Source organism: Podarcis pityusensis (assembly GCF_964106645.2).
Source record: "Podarcis pityusensis genome assembly, chromosome: 2".
NCBI classification, from domain to species: Eukaryota; Metazoa; Chordata; class Lepidosauria; order Squamata; family Lacertidae; genus Podarcis; species Podarcis pityusensis.
In genome coordinates this window covers 127861928-127880432 of record NC_138029.1, presented here as the reverse complement: position 1 = coordinate 127880432, position 18505 = coordinate 127861928, and the positions used below count along the sequence as shown (strand labels likewise).

Here is an 18505-nt window from a genome sequence, read left to right as displayed (position 1 = left end):
AAGGGATTTGGTTGAGAGCGAAAATCCCGACCTACAAAGGGAGGAAAAGGGGGTGCCGAAGGGCGAAAAGCACCCCAGATACACCTCTGGAGGGTGTCCGGAGGTACAGGGGCCCAGCAGAGACTGGTCGCGGCTCGCCTCGCCGTCAGGTAACCTCTAAAAGAGGCGAAGAGAGCGGCGGCGCTGAGCGGCAGGTCAAGGGCAGCCATATCCACCCTCCCAAGTAGCGGAAAGCCCCGGTCTCGCCGAGGGTTAGCGCTCCGCTTTCAAGCACAGGAAACCGGGGAGTAAGCTAAACTTGAGGGGTGCAACGTTTCTGGAACAGAGAAACCCGGCGGAAAATAAACGGTTTACGGAGTTCAGCCTTTATCCGGAATCAGCGAACACGCAGGAAAGCACCAGAGCGCGGAAAAGAAAGTGAGTTCCCCTAGTGATTGCTTTGTTTCCCTGAAAGACTCTTTTATTAAAGCATTTGGATACCTATTAAAAAATATAGGACTGTTTAAAACAGGGGACAGAGGGTAAAGCTTCTATATTGGAACCGCCTAATGAACTGAGGGGGAAGGAGGAGAAGGAGTCTTTCTCTGTGCTGATTACAGTAAAGTGAGAGCGGAAGAGAAAGTGGCGACGCCATTAGGAGAAACGGAAACGCTGCAGAGGCTAATTAACAAAGACTACCTACTTTTGCAGTATGGATCAGCCTGGTTTATAACTCTCTTCTGCGCGTCCATCTCCCTGCTGACATCTCAGTTCTGAGTTGGAAAGATCTACGATTTCTGATGGCTACTTAACGATCGGAAAATAGTTTTTCTCCCTCTGCTGCTTGACTCTCCAGACTGCCCTCGGAGAGAGACTGCCTTTGGAGCTGAGTAGCATTAGAGAGAGCCACCTGGTGGACAGAGTATATTACTACGACTTGGATTTCCTTTTCTTTTCTGTGTATTTCTTCTGCTTTACACATGTTCTTGGTCTTCTTCCAGCTTAAATTGTAGGGTCTATTAAGGTGTGAACTTTCACTCTCCAATTGTAATTTAAAAGATCTTTCTAAGAACTCTCTAAGAGTACCTTCCCCACTGCTTTTGTGAGAACTTAAGAATTTCAAGACACCTCCAAAGAAGGTCTACTGCAAAAGGAACTAAGTTGATCCACGTGGACTATTTAAGGACTGTTAAAATACTGTGGGTCGGGGCCACAAGGGCCAAACGGGTATTGCTCAACGGGTGCTAGAAACTAAGATCCTCTATTTTACTGAGTATCTGTTGTACCTAATCAAGTAAGAATGTCAAACACGGGAAAAAGACCAGAAGGGGGAACACCAGTGGATAGAAAGGGATCCAAACAAGAAGCAGACTTTAGAGCAGATATTTTAAGAATGTTTGCGGAGATAAAACAAAGTGAGAAAAATTTAGAGCTCAAATTAGAACAAGTAGACAATAGAATTGGGAAAATGGACAAAAAGATAGATGAAACAGTTAACGAATTGAAGGGTCAACTGAAAGAGGTATTTAGGAGGACACAGGCAGTGGAGGAAGGTCTGAAAAAGACAAGATCAGAAATGAAAGATGTGAGACGTGAGGAGGATAAGATAAAAGCTGAGATTTTGGAGTTGAACAAAAACCAAGAGGAAATGAAAGACTTAATTGCTATGAATGAACTAAGACAGAGGGAAGTTAATTTAAGATTAAGAGCCGTGCCAGAATTACAAGGTGAAAATATAAAAGAGAAACTAATAACAGAATTAGCCCTCTGGTTGGAGATTCCAATAGAAGAGATGGCAAACGCAGTACAATCTGCATTTAGACTGAAAGCCAAATCAGCCAGAAATAAAAAATTTGTAGGAGATTGTTTAGTTACATTTAAAGAAAGGGAAATGAGGAATATGATTCTCCAAAAAAACAGAGGGAAAAGGCTGAATATTGATGGAAATTACGTAATAATTTTCAAAGACATTCCAGTTAGGCTGCTAAAACGCAGAGACTCATATAAAGAACTGGTACAGACTCTGAAAAGGAATAATATTGAGTTTAAATGGGAGTTCCCTGAAGGAATTTCCTTCACTTACAAGAGTAAGAGGCAAAAATTGACAAGTCCAGAAGAAACCGGTAAATTTTTAAGAAAATATAAAGAACTGAAAATACAAAAAGAAGATAAAAGTGAGGAGGCAGAAGGAAGGAAAGACTCAGAAGAAGAAACAGAGAGGACAGAGGGAGAGGAAGAGGAAGAGGAGGAGGGGGGAGCGGAAAGAGTTTAAAGAGAGATAGCAGTTTCTTGCAAAGGTAAACTACCATGGTGTTAAAAGTTTGGAGCTGGAATGTTAATGGGATGAATGATAAGAAAAAGAGGAATAAAATCGAGTACATCTTAAAGAAAGAATGTTTAGATATTATCTGCTTACAGGAGACCCACATAGCAAGGAAGCATAAAAGAGTTTTGATTAATAAAAGATTAGGAAATGAATTTGTATCGTCAGACCAAAGTAAAAAAAGGGGGGTGGTTATTTATATCAAAAAACAAAATGAAGCACAACAAATTTTCAAAGATGAAGAAGGGAGGGTAGTAGCAGTTCAAATTAATTGGCAAGGAGAAAACCTAATAATAGTGGGGATATACGCACCTAATGATAACAAATCGGAGTTTTATAGGATGTTAGAGGGAAAGCTATTTGAATACGTCGATCAGAAAATAATACTATTGGGAGATATGAATGGTGTGGTGTCGTTAGAGATGGACAGGTTAAGGGATGGAATGGGCAAAGAAGGAAAGCTACCCAGAACCTTCTTCTCATTGGTTCAGAACTGTAATTTGGTGGATATTTGGAGATTTAAATACCCTCTGGAAAAACAATATACTTTCCACTCAGAACCCAATGACTCATCCTCGAGATTAGATCAGATATGGACCTCGGCAGAACTAGTACCAAGATCTATACGGGTGGGGATCCAGGCCAAAACGATTTCGGATCATAACCCAGTAAAAATGGAACTGAAAGGGCTGGAAGAAAGATCATACAGATGGAAAATGAAAGATTACTTGTTAGATGATTTAGAGATAGTAGAGAAAGCTCAGAAAAGGTTAAAGGAATACTTCGAGGATAACTTAGGTAATGATACAAAACCAAAGGTGGTGTGGGATGCAGGCAAGGCGGTGATGAGGGGTTTCTTCATTCAACAGAGTGCAATTAAGAATAAAAAAAGAGAAAAAGGGAAAAATGAAATTCTACAGCAAATAATGGACAACGAACAAAAATTAACTAAAAACCCCAAAAATAAGAGAATAAAAGAGAATATTAAAGTTTTACAATCTCAGTTTGCAATGTTGATAAATAGGGAAATAGAATGGAAAGTCAAAAAATTAAGACAGAGAAGCTTCGAATATGCTAATAAATCAGGAAAGCTATTAGCTTGGCAGCTTAAAAAAAGGAAGGAACAGAACACAATAAATAAAATCGAGGTGGAGGGAGAAGAGATAAATAATCCCAAGGAAATAAGGAAGGCCTTTTTGGATTTCTACAGAGGACTTTTTAAAAACAGTGAAAGGAATAATCTGAGAAAAATAGAAAGATTTCGAAAATGTAAGAATATAAAAAAGATTTCCACAGTGGAGAAAGGAAAATTGAGTGCCCTAATTGAGGTAGAAGAAATCAAAGAAGCAATAAAGGAATTAAAAAAAGGGAAAGCCCCAGGTCCAGATGGGTTTACTGGTAGCTATTATAAAGAAATGGAGTCAGTCTTGCTGACTCCATTGCAAGAAGTAATGAATAATATCCTTAAAGAAAGAGAAATACCAGAGACATGGAAGGAGGCACTAATCACACTAATCCCCAAACAGGATTCAGATTTACAACAGATTAAAAACTATAGACCGATCTCCCTATTAAACATAGACTACAAGATTTTTGCGGGAATTCTGGCAAGGAGACTAAAAAATATATTGGTAGAAAGTATACACAAAGATCAAGCGGGCTTTTTGCCGGGTAGGCAAATGAAGGACAACATAAGAAACATAGTAAATATTATAGAATATTTATCTGACAGGTGTGATAAACAAGGTTTGTTGTTGTTCGTGGATGCAGAGAAAGCATTCGATAACATAATCTGGGATTTCCTGCTGAAACAATTGGAATATATGGAGGTTGGCACTGAATTCTATAACGGGGTAAAGGCAATCTACACGGAACAAAAGGCAAAACTGATAATAAATAATGTGGAGACAGCAGAAATAAGAATAGCAAAAGGAACAAGACAGGGATGTCCACTGTCCCCATTGTTATTTATAATGGTGTTAGAAGTCCTCCTAAATTCAATAAGAGAAAATAAGGGGATAAAAGGAGTAACAGTTGGGCAGAACGAATACAAAATTAAGGCATTCGCAGACGACCTGGTTGTAACAATGGAGGATCCAATAGATTCAATAAAAGAGGTACTCGAAGAATTTGACCAATTCGGAAAAGTGGCTGGCTTCAAATTAAATAAAAGGAAAACAAAAATTATAGTTAAGAATATGAATACAGATAAAACTGAAGAATTACAAAGAGAAACGGAAATAGAGGTGGCCAGAAAGGTGAAATATTTAGGAATATGGGTAACGCCAAAAAACATAGACTTATTCAAAAATAATTATGAGACAGTATGGAAAGGAGTTAAGAAAGATATTGAAACATGGGGCAAGCTAAAACTGTCATTTTGGGGCAGAATAGCCACAATCAAGATGTGTGTGCTTCCAAAAGTGTTGTTTCTGTTCCAGAACATTCCTGTAATTAAGGGTATAAAGATATTTAAAGACTGGCAGAGGGTGATCTCAAAATTCGTCTGGCAGGGCAAGAAACCAAGAATAAAATTTAAACTGTTGACAGATGTGAAGGAAAGGGGGGGCTTTGCCCTGCCAGATTTGAAATTGTACTATGAGGCGTCATGCCTATGCTGGGTCAAAACATGGATAAAACTGGAAGATAAGGAAGTGCTAGACCTAGAGGGATTTAACAACAGATTTGGGTGGCACGCCTATCTATGGCATGGGAGGAGAAAAGTACACAGGGGCTTCGAAAATCATATTTTCAGAGGTCCACTGATTGAGGTATGGGAGAGGAACAGAGATATGTTAGAACCTAAAACACCCCATTGGCTATCGCCACTAGAAGTCATGAGCGTTAAAAAGATTAACATGAGGGACAATTGGGCTACCTATGAACAACTGTTAATGAAAGAAGAAGGAAAGTGGAAAATGAAGCCGTACGAACAGGTCAAAGAGAAAGTCTATGATTGGCTGCACTATTTCCAGATAAACGGAATGTTCAGGAAAGATATTAAAGACAAAGGATATGCTGATAAAGATTCTAGATTCCAGATTGAGATATTGAATAACAACTATAAAATTTTGTCTAAAATGTATAATCAGTTATTGGAATGGAATTTAATAGACGAGGAAGTAAAGTCGGTAATGATATATTGGGCTAGAGATATCGGTCATAATATATATTTTGAAGAATGGGAGAAACTTTGGAAAAAAATCTCAAGTTTACAGCTTGCGTGACACTAAAGGAGAATTTAATGAAAATGTTTTACCGATGGTATATGACTCCTGCAAAATTAGCCAAAATGTATGGAACTTGTAATAAATGCTGGAAGTGCAAGGAAAGGGAGGGGACCTTCTACCATATGTGGTGGGAATGCCAAAAGGTTAAAGGGTTCTGGGAGAGTGTATATAACGAAATGAAGAAAATTCTAAGATATACTTTATTTGTTAAAAAACCCGAGGCTTTTCTGTTGGGATTGGTAGGAAGGGAGATAAAAAAGAAAGATCACAAGCTGTTCCAGTATGCAACAACGGCAGCAAGAGTCTTATTAGCTCAAAATTGGAAATCAGAGGGCCTACCGACAATTGAGGAATGGAGAGCAAAACTATTAGATTATGCGGAGATGGATAAGATGACAGGGAAAATTAGATATTCAAAAGACCAGAGGTTCATTAAGGATTGGGAAAGTTTTACGAAATATCTGGAAAATTTAAGTGATGGACAGATAACACTAGTGGGCTTTAAAGGAGCTCTGTAAAAAGAAAAGAGTATTGTCTAAAGAGAAATGGAAGAACTAGAATGATTAATGGCATTACAAATTAAGAAATGCGAACTTTTATAAAAGATTATTACGGATGATTTGTGGAAAGGTTGAAGGAAGTCATACTTAAAAACCTGTGAAAATGAGAATCGAACTTTTATATTTTGTTTTTGTATTTTGTATTATGCAAATTAATAAAAATTATGCATGAAAAAAAAAACAAAGTGTTGGTGCTGACCTTTAAAGCCCTAATGGCCTCAGGCCAGTATACCTGAAGGAGCATCTCCACCCCTATCGTTCAGCCCGGACACTGAGATCCAGCGCCGAGGGCCTTCTGGCGGTTTCCTTGCTGTGAGAAGTGAGGTTACAAGGAATCAGGCAGAGGGCCTTGTTGGTAGTGGCACCCGCTCTGTGGAACACCCTCCCACCAGATGTGAAGGAAATAAGCAGCTATCCTATCTTTAAAAGACATCTGAAGGCAGCCCTGTTCAGGGAAGTTTTTAATATTTAATATAAAGCTGTACTGTTTTTAGCACTTGATTGGGAGCCGCCCAGAGTGGGCGGGGTATAAATAATATATTATTATTATTATTATTATTATTAAATCATGGCCTTTTTGGCCCGCCTTCTCCTCCCAGGGGCTCAAGGCGGGCTCCCTCCCCTTCCTCTGCCATTCCCCCGCGCTGACCCTGCCAGGTAGGCCTGCCTGAGGAGCACTGACTGGCCCTCGGTCCCTCTCTCCCAGGCTGCTGGCGCAGGGCTCTAACCGCTAGGCCGCTCGGCTGCTCCCCTTCCGCTCGCCAGGTGGTACCTGCGGTGGTGGTGACGCTGCTGACCCCATCCTGCTGCTTCCAAGGCGGGGCCTCCTCCGTGTGCAGGACGCTGCTGACCCTGAACTCGGCGTCGGGGGCCTGGATGCTGGCGATGAGCCACTTGCCCCTCTCCAGGGCGTGGGGGCAGCCCCCTCTGCCCGCCAGCCCCTCCGCCCAGGGGACAAAGTGGGACTCTTGCGGTGCGTAAGCGTTGATCTCGCAGGAGTATTCAGCCTTGCTGGCATCCGGACTCAGCCACGGCGGGGGGGGGGTGGCCGAGGCCTGACCGCCCCACAGGGCCCCAGAGGGGTCTGCCAGGGGAACAAAGCGGGGGGAGGTGAACCACTGTCTGGGGGGAATGACAAGCCTGGTCTCTCCACTGCCGGACCCCCCCAACCTACATCGCAGGGGGTTGGAGTGGATGACCTTTGGGGTTCCCAACTCCACCGTTCTGGGTCAGCCAGTTCAGTTCAACTCGCAGAATCACAGAATTGGAAGGGACCCCCGAGGGTCATCTAGTCCAACCCCTGCGATGCAGCAATCTCAGCGAAAACAAGATGCCCTCTAAGGAGGATTTGTTTTGTCTATTTAATGGGATTTAAACGCCAGTAAATAAACCAAAACAACCAAGCAGTTTTGTACCTCTGAAAAGTGTAAATGCTGAGGTTGGAAACTAATTTGAAGTACATCCAGAATAAGCATAAAGAGATTAAATTCCTTGGGTCAAAAGGAGAGTACTAGATTAAATTAATCCACAACAATAGGACTCCTGAGTTCTTAGATGACTTCTTTTGTCCATTTACTGTATTTATTTTCCCCAATTAGAACTATAAAATGGTGATTTTCTTGAGTTAAAATGAGAGTAACCCTGAACATTTTTTAGAAAAAAAGCACTGTACCTATATACCAGAGAAGCATGTATGGAACTGTAGTTGTTTGCATATATAGTGATATATTGGAATATACCTTCCCCCCTTTTTATTTCTTTGTTCTCTATTCACTTTTTATTTCCCTTTTTATTATTCAAGTATTCTCAATTTAAATTGTGTGGTTGAACCTGGATCCAGGCCTCTTGGCCCTCATCATAACTTCGCTTTGTTACCGGAAAAATCCGAGGGCTCCCTTGGACAAAAACAAAGACACCAACCAGGATAACTTGGAGCAAAACAGCAGCCTGTAGGCTTGGCCTTTATTGAACTGTTGCAACAGGGGTGTGCAAGGCCTTATAAAGACTTTTGAAATTGCCACCCTGTAGATCAAGACCACCCCCCAGAAACATCACGCATACATCACAGAAAGGAGGGGTTGAGGGAGGCGTTGTGGTGGTAACCTGAGTGTCCTGTCACCTGGCTGGTTCCCCCATGAGTCCTTTCCAGGTGACAAAGGGGAGTTTCCAGTTTCCTGCCCCCAGAGGGAAGAGCTGATCATTGTCCTTTGTTCCAGTCCGTGCTGAATCCACTCCCACATGCAAGTTCTTTGTGATCTTGATGGTCTTCTGTCTGGGACCATCAGGGTTGGCATAGCAACTGGGCAGGGCTCCTGTGGATGTGCTGGGATGGTGAAGGGATTATGGTGCCCTGTATCAAACCTTCCCCATTTTGTAGTCCTTCCTTCATGGAGTCAAATAAAAGTGGAACAGTGCAGATCCGATGTATGGTTGATTTTCTATGAATTTATCACAGAAGCGCAGCGTATGTCGTGTGTGAGTGTGTGTGGAGTTTGTACAAACTGAATGATTGGGGGGGGTGTTTCGTGCGACAAGGGAGAGACCCCCTGCCCCCCCTTTCTGGGAGAGCCCCCCTTTCCGCCCCCCCCCCAAGAGGGTCCCCCTTGTCTCTCTCTGTGTCTCTGAGGGAGGAGAGAGGAGGCGCCCCTCCCCCCGCCGCTTCTTCCCCTCAACGACTTTTCCCGCCTTTTCCCAACTGCCTCGCCTCAGTTTCAGGCGCCAAGGATTCCTGGCCGACCAGGCGGCCCTTTCCCGGGGCTTGAGGGGCGGATTTCTCTTCAGGCCTCTCGCTTTTCAAGCTCTGGATGAAAACTCCCTTCGCCACGGCCTGCATCCCTTGCAGTAAAGTCCGATTTCTTTCCATTTGCTACGTCTAATAGCCGCTTTGGGTCTAGTGTGGGGCTGGCATAAAGTACCTCTTTCTTCAATTGATCTGAAGGTATCAATTATTGGCCCAAAGCGGCTTTATTGATTAACCATTTCCCATGGGTCCTTTGGAGGTGGGTCTCCTGAAAGCTTATGACAGTAAATCTCATTTTGGCCTCCCCCCAAGATCGCGAGTGCGATTCATTCCTCGCCTGGGACACTTCCTCATCTCCCTATTTTCCTGGTGGGGGGAAGGGGATTTTCGGGGGGGGAGGGGTCTCCCGGCTGGGAAGCCCCCGCTCCCTCCCCCCCCCTGAGCTGGAGGGTGTTTTGGGGGGGGTGTCTGGAGGGAGCCATTTCTGAGCCCAAGGCACCTCCCGCCACTAGGCAGCCCTTCGCCTCTTCTCCCCCCCAGGAGATAAGGGGGGCAAGCCCCTAGAGCGCAGGCGCAGAAGCAGGAAAACTGAAGGCAGGGAGAGGGAGGGGAGGACTCGGCTTGCCAAGGGTTAAAAGGAGCAGAGCTGGATTCCTAGAGAGGAGGGGAAGTGAAGGGGGAGGGGGCAAGGTCCTCCAGAGCAGAAGCCCCTCCCTCCCCCTCCCTGCCTTCTTCTCTCTCCTTTGCAAAAGCCCCTCCTGGACTCGGGTGAGTCTCCTCTCTCCTCCCCCTGAGGGTGCAATGGGGAGAAGGGGGTCCCTGGGGGGCAGGGAGGGGGCATGGGGGTCCCTGCTCAGATCATGCCTGGGGGGGGGAGACCCCCAAGTCAGGGAGCAGAGGGTCCTCCTTTGTCCTCTCTGCCAAGCCAGGGAGGGGCCACTTCGCAGGAAATATGCAGCTCTGCTCTTCCTTGGGATCCAGATGCTGCCTTCCTTTCGGGGGAGGGGGCTTTGGGTCAAGGAAATAAACCCCCTTCAGAGGGAGGGGAAAGTCACCTTTGTGAACAGGGGATGGCGACAGACGGGAACATTCCCACGTGGGAGGAGCACAGGGAGAAGAAAAGCCCGTCTGCATCTGCAGCAGCAAAACCGGACCACTTCCTCTGTCCCAGATGCAACAATGTTATCCAACATAATATTACTATTAATAATAATAATAATTTATTACTTGTACCCCGCCCATCTGGCCGGGTTTCCCCAGCCACTCTGGGCGGCTTCCACAAAAACGAAAAAGACACTAATATGTCATACATTTAAAACTTCCCTGAGCAGGGCTGCCTTAAGATGTCTTCTGAATGTCAGGTAGTTGTTTATGTCTCTCCCCTGTCGCTCTCCACACCCACGGCTGGTGCTGTTACCTTCCAACAACTGGATCTCACTCCCAAAGACACACTCTTCCATTGTCTCCTAAGACAGACGGATGCCAACCAACCAACCATTCCCTCCCCTCCCCCTCCTGGTGCCCCTTCAAGTTCGCTTGAGGGCAGGGGGAGGGTCCTCCCCACCAGATGAAGGGAGAGGAGGTCCTTCCATCTGGAAAATGGGAATGCTTGCAAAGATTTACCTGAAGATGAGTGCTGCGTAGATAATAAAATATTATTTTGTGGAATGCCCCCATATACACAAAGATTGAAACCCATCATTTAAATACACAAGAAAATTGTTACAGAAAAGAACAGAGCAATGTGAAGAAAAATATCATCTTTATGCTCCCTGTTTCTCTTAGGGTCCAGTGTGCTTTGAAGACGTAGCTGTTCCTTTCCCAGAGGAGGACTGGGCTTTGCTGGATCCAGACCAGAGAGCTCTGCAGAAGGAAGTCAAGGAGGAGAATCGTGGGATCGTGGCCTCTCTGGTAAAGCTCCCTGCTGGATCATAAGATCAGTTTTGAAATTCCATACAGATCTCTGAAGGACAAACCTCCTCTATTTTGAGGGAGCCCCATAGCACCGCCTACAGCATCTGAGATGTTAACACACCCACAACTCTCCATAGGAGATGTATCTCCTGTTCTGTCTGGGAATATTCTTCCACCAGTCCTGCCTTTTCAGACAAGGATGAGGCTGCTCTGAGCTGCCCAGGCCTTCTTCCATGTAGGCTTCAGAGATCTTAGGGACGTGGAGGTACATCCTGTCTAATTTTCTCTTTCCCTTTCTGCATCTCTCTGTTTTTGGTTGAGCATAGAAATGACTGAGCTTGGAGATGGAGCGGATTCCATGACTGAGCCAAATTAAATCCATCCCTGGAAAGAGCCAGGCTTTTCGAATCTCCGGTTCCCATAAATAAGTTAGATTATATCAGCCAAAAAAGGCAGTAACTCCCTTCCCTTCTTCCTCTTTCACAAGCATTCATTTGCATTGTTCAATCATTTCAGGCTCAATTTCTTCCTCGGGCTAGTATTATGATTATTATTACTATTAATGATAATAATACTGCCATATAACAGTAGATTCTAGGTGGTGAATTGGAAAGGAAGAAGAATGAAGACAATAAGAAAATCCTCACAATGGAGAAACCATATAAATATTCATTTTTTTATAAGATATTTATTAAAGTTTTCAATTTTATACAAACAAAGAGAAAAATGCAGAAAAAATAAAAAAGAAAAATATTAAAAACACATAAAGTTCACAACTTATTTTTTAATAACATATTTCCCTGACCTCCTCATACCTCCCCTTCTTGTTTTCTAGTTCAAATTATTTGTTCAGCAAATCCTTATCTCATAGCATTATAGCTAAATAACACCTTATTTTCTATCCAATATCTTGTAACTTAAACTTTTACTTATAAAAAACCATTTTTTCATAACCTTTTATACCATTACAGCTAGTTACAGATGGGTAGCCGTGTTGGTCTGCCATAGTCGAAATAAAAAAATTCCTACCTGTAGCACCTTAAAGACCAACTAAGTTAGTTCTTGGTATAAGCTTTCGTGTGCATGCACACTTCTTCAGATACACAGGTGTATCTGAAGAAGTGTGCATGCACACGAAAGCTTATACCAAGAACTAACTTAGTTGGTCTTTAAGGTGCTACAGGTAGGAATTTTTTTATTTCCATTACAGCTAGAAACCACTTAATTTCAATCCAACATCATTCAACATTCCTTAAGATTGCAGTATTTCTGTAAATAGTCCTTAAATTTCTTCCAATCTTCTTCTGCCGACTCTTCTCCCTGGTCGCGGATTCTGCCAGTCATTTCTGCCAATCCCATGCAGTCAATCACCTTCATCTGCCATTCTTCCAGAGTGGGTAAAACTTGCGTCTTCCAATACTTTGCAGTGAGTATTCTTGCTGCTGTTGTAGCGTACATAAAGAAAGTTCTATCCTTTTTTAACACCAATTGGCCGACCATGCCCAAGAGAAAGGCCTCTGGTTTCTTCACAAAGGTATATTTAAATACCTTTTTCAATTCATTATAAATCATTTCCCAGAAAGCCTTAATCCTAAGGCACGTCCACCAAAGGTGAAAAAATGTACCTTCATTTTCTTTACATTTCCAACATTTATTATCGGGCAAATGGTAAATTTTTGCAAGCTTGACTGGGGTCATGTACCACCTGTATATCATTTTCATAATATTTTCTCTTAAGGCATTACATGCCGTAAATTTCATCCCAGTGGTCCACAACTGTTCCCAGTCAGCAAACATAATGTTATGTCCAACGTCTTGTGCCCATTTAATCATAGCAGATTTAACCGTCTCATCCTGAGTGTTCCATTTCAACAGGAAGTTATACATTTTTGACAAAATCTTAGTTTTGGGTTCTAACAATTCTGTTTCTAATTTAGATTTTTCCACCTGGAAGCCAATTTTCTTGTCGAAACCCTATAAATATTCAGAGTGTGGAGAGAACTTTAGTCAGAGCTCCCAGTCCACTTCCCATCAAGGAAAGCTCTTCATTGAGAAGGAGAGCCTCACTTCACATGAAAGAACTAACGGGGGAAAGAAATTAGTGCTTGAAACGTGAGGAAAGCTTCCTTCGCAGCTCCATTCTCAATTCCCATGAGATACTTCATACAGGGGAGTGTTTGGAAAAAGCTTCATGCAGGTCAGAAACCAAATCAGTGCTTGGAATGTAGAAAGAGCTTCATTCAGGTGGTGAATCTAATTTTCCATGAAATATTTCCTGCAAGGGACTGTTTAGAATGTGGAAAAAGCTTCACCTAGGAAACAAGTCTCAATTTCCATTAAATAAAACACAGCAGAGATAATTTTAGAAAATGGTATAAGGCATATGGTATAGCTGGTTTTAGGGAACTTCATGAAGAATTAAGGGGAAAGGTAGTGTTGACCCGGAGTAGTTACAACATTTATGGTCTCTCCCCGAGTGCAAGGGACCCTCCTCCAAAGAGAGCTTTTTTTTTTGTCGGAATAATTTCATTTCCCCCAGTTTTTGGCAATTAATGTTCTCACTGCCACTGTGGCATAAAGAAATATTTCCTTTTTTCCCCCTTTTGGTCAGGGGTCTGCAACCTTTAAGACAAAAAGAGCCACTTGGACCCGTTTCCGAAGAAAAAACAACAACTGGGAGCCGCAAAACCATTGCGACATTTAAAACAAATATATCTCCGGAGCCGCGATCTCACAGCGGGCGGGAAGGTGACGTCGGGACGGTGCGTGACTAACACACGCACCGCCCCCATGCGATGTCACAGCCAGTACAGCGCCCGCCACAGTGAGGAGTGTCGGGGCGCACAATGCGCCTCCTCCCCTCGCTAGTATCCGCCCCGGAGCCGCGGCAAAGATGTAAAAGAGCCACATGCGGCTCCGGAGCCGCGGGTTGCAGACCCCTGCTTTTGGTATATCTACATCCAATATTCCCAATAAAAAGTCTTCTGTTTTGGGGGGCAAAATGTTGTTCAAATGTTTTCTTTAGTTCTTCATACACCGTATCCCAGAAGCCCTTGATTTTATCACATAGCCACCACATATGCAGAAGTGTCCCCTCTACTTGGTTACACCTCCAACATAATTTTGATTTTCTTTTATACATTTTACATATCTTGGTTGGTGTTAAATACCATCTATAAAACGTTTTATCAAATTTTCTTTTATTGCCTCACAAGCCATAAAATTTCAACTCTCCTTCCATATTTTTCCCCATGATGTTAATTGAATAGGTTTCCCTAAATCCATAGCCAATTTGATCATTACCACCTTTACCTGTTCATCCATATCCTTCCACTCCACTAAGATTCCATACATTTTAGAAATTATGTTTATTTTGTTTTGTAATAATTCTTTATCCAATACTGAAATTGCAAAACCCTTTTTCTTGTCAACTTTGAAGACCTCATTTATTTGCAGATAGGTAGCCGTGTTGGTCTGCCATAGTCAAAACAAAAAAATAAATAAATTCCTTCCAATAGCACCTTAAAGACCAACTAAGTTAGTTCTTGGTATGAGCTTTCATGTGCATGCACACTTCTTCAGATACACACCTGTATATCTGTATATCCTGTGTATCTGAAGAAGTGTGCTTGCACACGAAAGCTCATACCAAGAACTAACTTAGTTGGTCTTTAAGGTGCTACTGGAAGGAATTTTTTTCTCATTTATTTGGTGATACTGGATCCACCCTGTTAGGTGGTGGTTTATTTCCTCCCTCAGTTTGGTCAGACTCATGCTGGTAGCTTCGAGAACACTGTCCCACCATCTCGTCCTCTGTCGTCCCCTTCTCCTTGTGCCCTCCATCTTTCCCAACATCAGGGTCTTTTCCAGGGAGTCGAGTCTTCTCATGAGGTGGCCAAAGTCTTGGAGCCTCAGCTTCAGGATCTGTCCTTCCAGTGAGCACTCAGGGCTGATTTCCATCAGAATGGAGAGGTTGGATCTTCTTGCAGTCCGTGGGACTCTCAAGAGTCTCCTCCAGCACCAGAATTCAAAAGCATCAATTCTTCGGCGATCAGCCTTCTTGATGGTCCAGCTCTCACTTCCATACATCACTACTGGGAAAACCATGGCTTTAACTATACGGACCTTTGTTGGCAAGGTGATGTCTCTGCTTTTTAAGATGCTGTCTAGGTTTGCCATCGCCTTTCTCCCAAGGAGCAGGCGTCTTTTAATTTCGTGGCTGCTGTCATCATCTGCAGTGATCATGGAGCCCAAGAAAGTAAAATCTCTCACTGCCTCAATTTCTTCCCCTTCTATTTGCCAGGAGGTGATGGGCCTAGTGGCCATTATCTTCGTATTTTTGATGATGAGCTTCAGACCATATTTTACGCTCCCCTCTTTCACCCTTAGTAAGAGGTTCTTGGGGACGCGGGTGGCACTGGGACGCGGGTGGCGCTGTGGGTTAAACCACAGGGCCTAGGACTTGCTGATCAAAAGGTCGGCAGGTCGAATCCCCGCGACGGGGTGAGCTCCCGTTCGGTCCCTGCTCCTGCCAACCTAGCAGTTTGAAAGCACGTCAAAGTGCAAGTAGATAAATAGGTACCGCTCCAGCGGGAAGGTAAACAGCGTTTCTGTGCACTGCTCTGGTTCGCCAGAAGCGCCTTAGTCATGCTGGCCACATGACCCGGAAGCTGTACGCCGGCTCCCTCGGCCAGTAAAGCGAGATGAGCGCCGCAACCCCAGAGTCGGTCACGACTGGACCTAATGCTCAGGGGTCCCTTTACCTTTAAGAGGTTCTCTAATTCCTCCTCACTTTCTGCCATCAAGGTTGTGATATCTCTTCCGGCAATTTTAATTCTGGCTAGGGATTCATCCAGCCCAGCTTTTGGCATGATGAATTCTGCATATAAGTTAAATAAGCAGGGAGACAATATACAGCCTTGTCATACTCCTTTCCCATTTTTGAACCAATCAGTTGTTCCATATCCAGTTCTAACTGTAGCTTCTTGTCCCACATAGAGATTTCTCAAGAGACAGATGAGGTGATCAGGCACTCCCATTTCTTTAAGAACTTGCCATAGTTTGCTGTGGTCGACACAGTCAAAGGCTTTTGCATAGTCAATGAAGCAGAAGTAGATGTCTTTCTGGAACTCTAGCTTTCTCCATAATCCAGCGCATGTTTGCAATTTGGTCTCTGGTTCCTCTGCCCCTTCGAAATCCAGCTTGCACTTCTGGGAGTTCTCGGTCCACATACTGCTTGAGCCTTCTTTGTAGAATTTTAAGCATAACCTTGCTAGCATGTGAAATGAGTGCAATTGTGTGGTAGTTGGAGCATTCTTTGGCACTGCCCTTCTTTGGGATTGGGATGTAGACTGATCTTCTCCAATCCTCTGGCCACTGCTGAGTTTTCCAAATTTCCTGGTATATTGAGTGTAGCATCTTAACAGCATCATCTTTTAAAATGTTAAGTAGTTCAGCTGGAATATCATCACTTCCCCTGGCCTTGTTATTTGCAGTGCTTTCTAAGGCCCATTTGACTTCACTCTCCAGGATGTCTGGCTCAAGGTCAGCAACCACACTACCTGGGCTGTACGAGACATCCATATCTTTCTGGTATAGTTCCTCTGTGTATTCTTGCCCCCTCTTCTTGATGTCTTCTGCTTCTGTTAGGTCCTTACCACTTTGGTCCTTTATGATGGTAATCTTTGTACGAAATGTTCCTTTCATATCTCCAATTTTCTTGAACAGATCTCTGTTTTTTCCCATTCTATTGTTTTCCTCTATTTATTTGCATTGCTCATTTAAGAAGGCCCTCTTGTCTCTCCTTGCTATTCTTTGGAAATCTGTATTCTATTTCTTGTAGGTCTGCCTTGGATTCATATCAAGATCATTCTATCATTTTTGAGATTGCATCCCAGTACAGCTTTTGCCACACTTTTTTGACCATGAGGGCCACTCCATTTCCTCTTTGGGATTCTTGCCCACAGTAGTAGATATGATGGTCATCTGAACTGAATTTGCCCATTCCCGTCCATTTTAGTTCACTGATGCCCAGGATGTCAATATTTATTCTTGCCATCTCATTTTTGACCACATCCAATTTACCCAGTGTCAGGGGCTCAGTGACTGAGCCACAGGGGAGAGAGGAAGTGGAGAGCGAGGGGGAGGAATCTGAGGGTAGCGGAGAACAGAATGACAGTGACTCGAGAGATTCCATAAGCCTCTCCAGTGAATCAGAAGACTCCCAGAAGGGGGCGCCGACGGCCAGGGAGAAGGGGGTCCCAGAGGGGACACACCAGAAGCAAGGGGCCAGCGGAGACTCCCAAAGTAGTAGCTGGAGATCAGGACCAGTTTCCCCACCGGAGCGCAGTGGGGGGGAAGAGGAGTCAGGTCTGGCCACGCCCCCGTCGGAGAGTGAGGGAATGGAGGGGAAGTCAGAGCCAGGCAGCACCCCTGGGGAAGAGAGTAGCGACAGGAGCAGTGTAGCAGTGAGGAGGAAGGTGTCGGGCTGCGCGCGCGCGCCAAGTTCAAATGTACAGGCGCGCGGGACTGCTGACAGCCCGGAGTGGGAACCAGGTCCTAAAGCCCGTCGAAGGCTGGGGGAGGACTCGGGAGACTCAGCGTCTGAAGAGTCTAGGAAGGGCGAGTCCTCGGCGGGCAAGAGGACCCAGAGGAGGAAAGAACAAAGGAAGAGGTGGAGCAAGGCTAGGGTCTTAAACTGGTGCCTGGGGGGAGGAGACTCAGACGGAGCTTCGGCGGTCTAGAGTTCGAGACGTAGAGCTGCACGCTGGGAATGTAAGAACGAAACAGAACTTAAATAAAGACTATTTCATATAACAATGACCTGGCGTTGGTCCTTTGTGAGCTGGGACCTAGGGCAGCTCTGACAGTAAGCTCCGTCTCTAAAAAAGACCCTCGCAGCGCGAGTTGGCGCAGAGAGGGGGGGGCAGAACTTGGTGTTTTGCGAGCTCACGAAGATAGGCGAAGATGGCCACAGAGGAGAAGGTGACAGAACTGCATAAAGCAGTCGCAGCGCTTTACGCAGAAGTAGAAGTATCGCGAAGGAGAGAGGAAGAAGCAGCAGCGCTCTGCCAGGATCTGCAGAAAAGGTTGGAAAGATTGGGCAAGGAGGGGCTGCCGGGACCCAGACCCGAAGGAGTTGGTCTCGGAAAAAGGGGAGGCAGCATCGTAGCCCACTTTAATGGGGACCTGCAGCAGTATCCAAATTTCAGAGCAGATATAGTCTTCGCGCTCAGGTTGCTTCAGAAAGACTTTAGAGATGAGGAGGAGAAGGTGGGGTTCATTATAACTCATCTGCATAGGGAAGCAAAATCATGGCTGCGCAATTTGTGGCGCGAAAATGATCCCGCCCTCCGGGATTCAGACGCCTTTCTCAAAGCTATGGACACTTGTTTTAAATCAACAGTAGATGTTGATGTAGCAAGGAGGGAAATGCATGGGCTACGGCAGGGGAAAGCCACCGTGAGACAATATCACTCCAACTTTTTTGCCTTGGTGAATGTGCTGGGCTGGGAAAAGAACTCCATTGCCGTAAGGGACCTGTTCTGGGAGGGGCTGAATGCCGCAGTGAAAGATGAGCTAGCAAGGGGGGAGAGACCCACCACCACCTCAGAGGTCGTCCAAAGAGCGCTGGCAATAGGAGTACGTCTGGAAGAACGCCCCTGGGGCAGGAATGAGGGGTGTTTGGGGCGCACACCAGCCAAAACAACCCCCTTCCTTTCCAGAGAGGCAGGACGCGCGCAATCAACGCCTCCTTCGG

General features: G+C 44.6%; 1 protein-coding gene and 1 long non-coding RNA gene across 2 annotated transcripts in view; both read left to right on the top strand.

Moving 5' to 3' along the window:
- The first annotated feature begins 9491 nt into the window (after window positions 1–9491).
- The window catches only part of LOC308466079 (uncharacterized protein), a 25652-nt gene continuing 16638 nt past the window's right edge, over window positions 9492–18505 (top strand). The window contains exons 1-2 of the mRNA XM_080986611.1: window positions 9492–9600; window positions 10658–10743. The gene's annotated coding sequence lies outside the window, so the exon portion shown is untranslated. The remainder of the gene's footprint in view (window positions 9601–10657; window positions 10744–18505) is intronic.
- The window catches only part of LOC308466342, a 26944-nt gene continuing 20380 nt past the window's right edge, over window positions 11942–18505 (top strand). Inside the window, exon 1 of the long non-coding RNA XR_013980778.1 lies at window positions 11942–17614. This is a non-coding gene — a long non-coding RNA (uncharacterized lncRNA). The remainder of the gene's footprint in view (window positions 17615–18505) is intronic.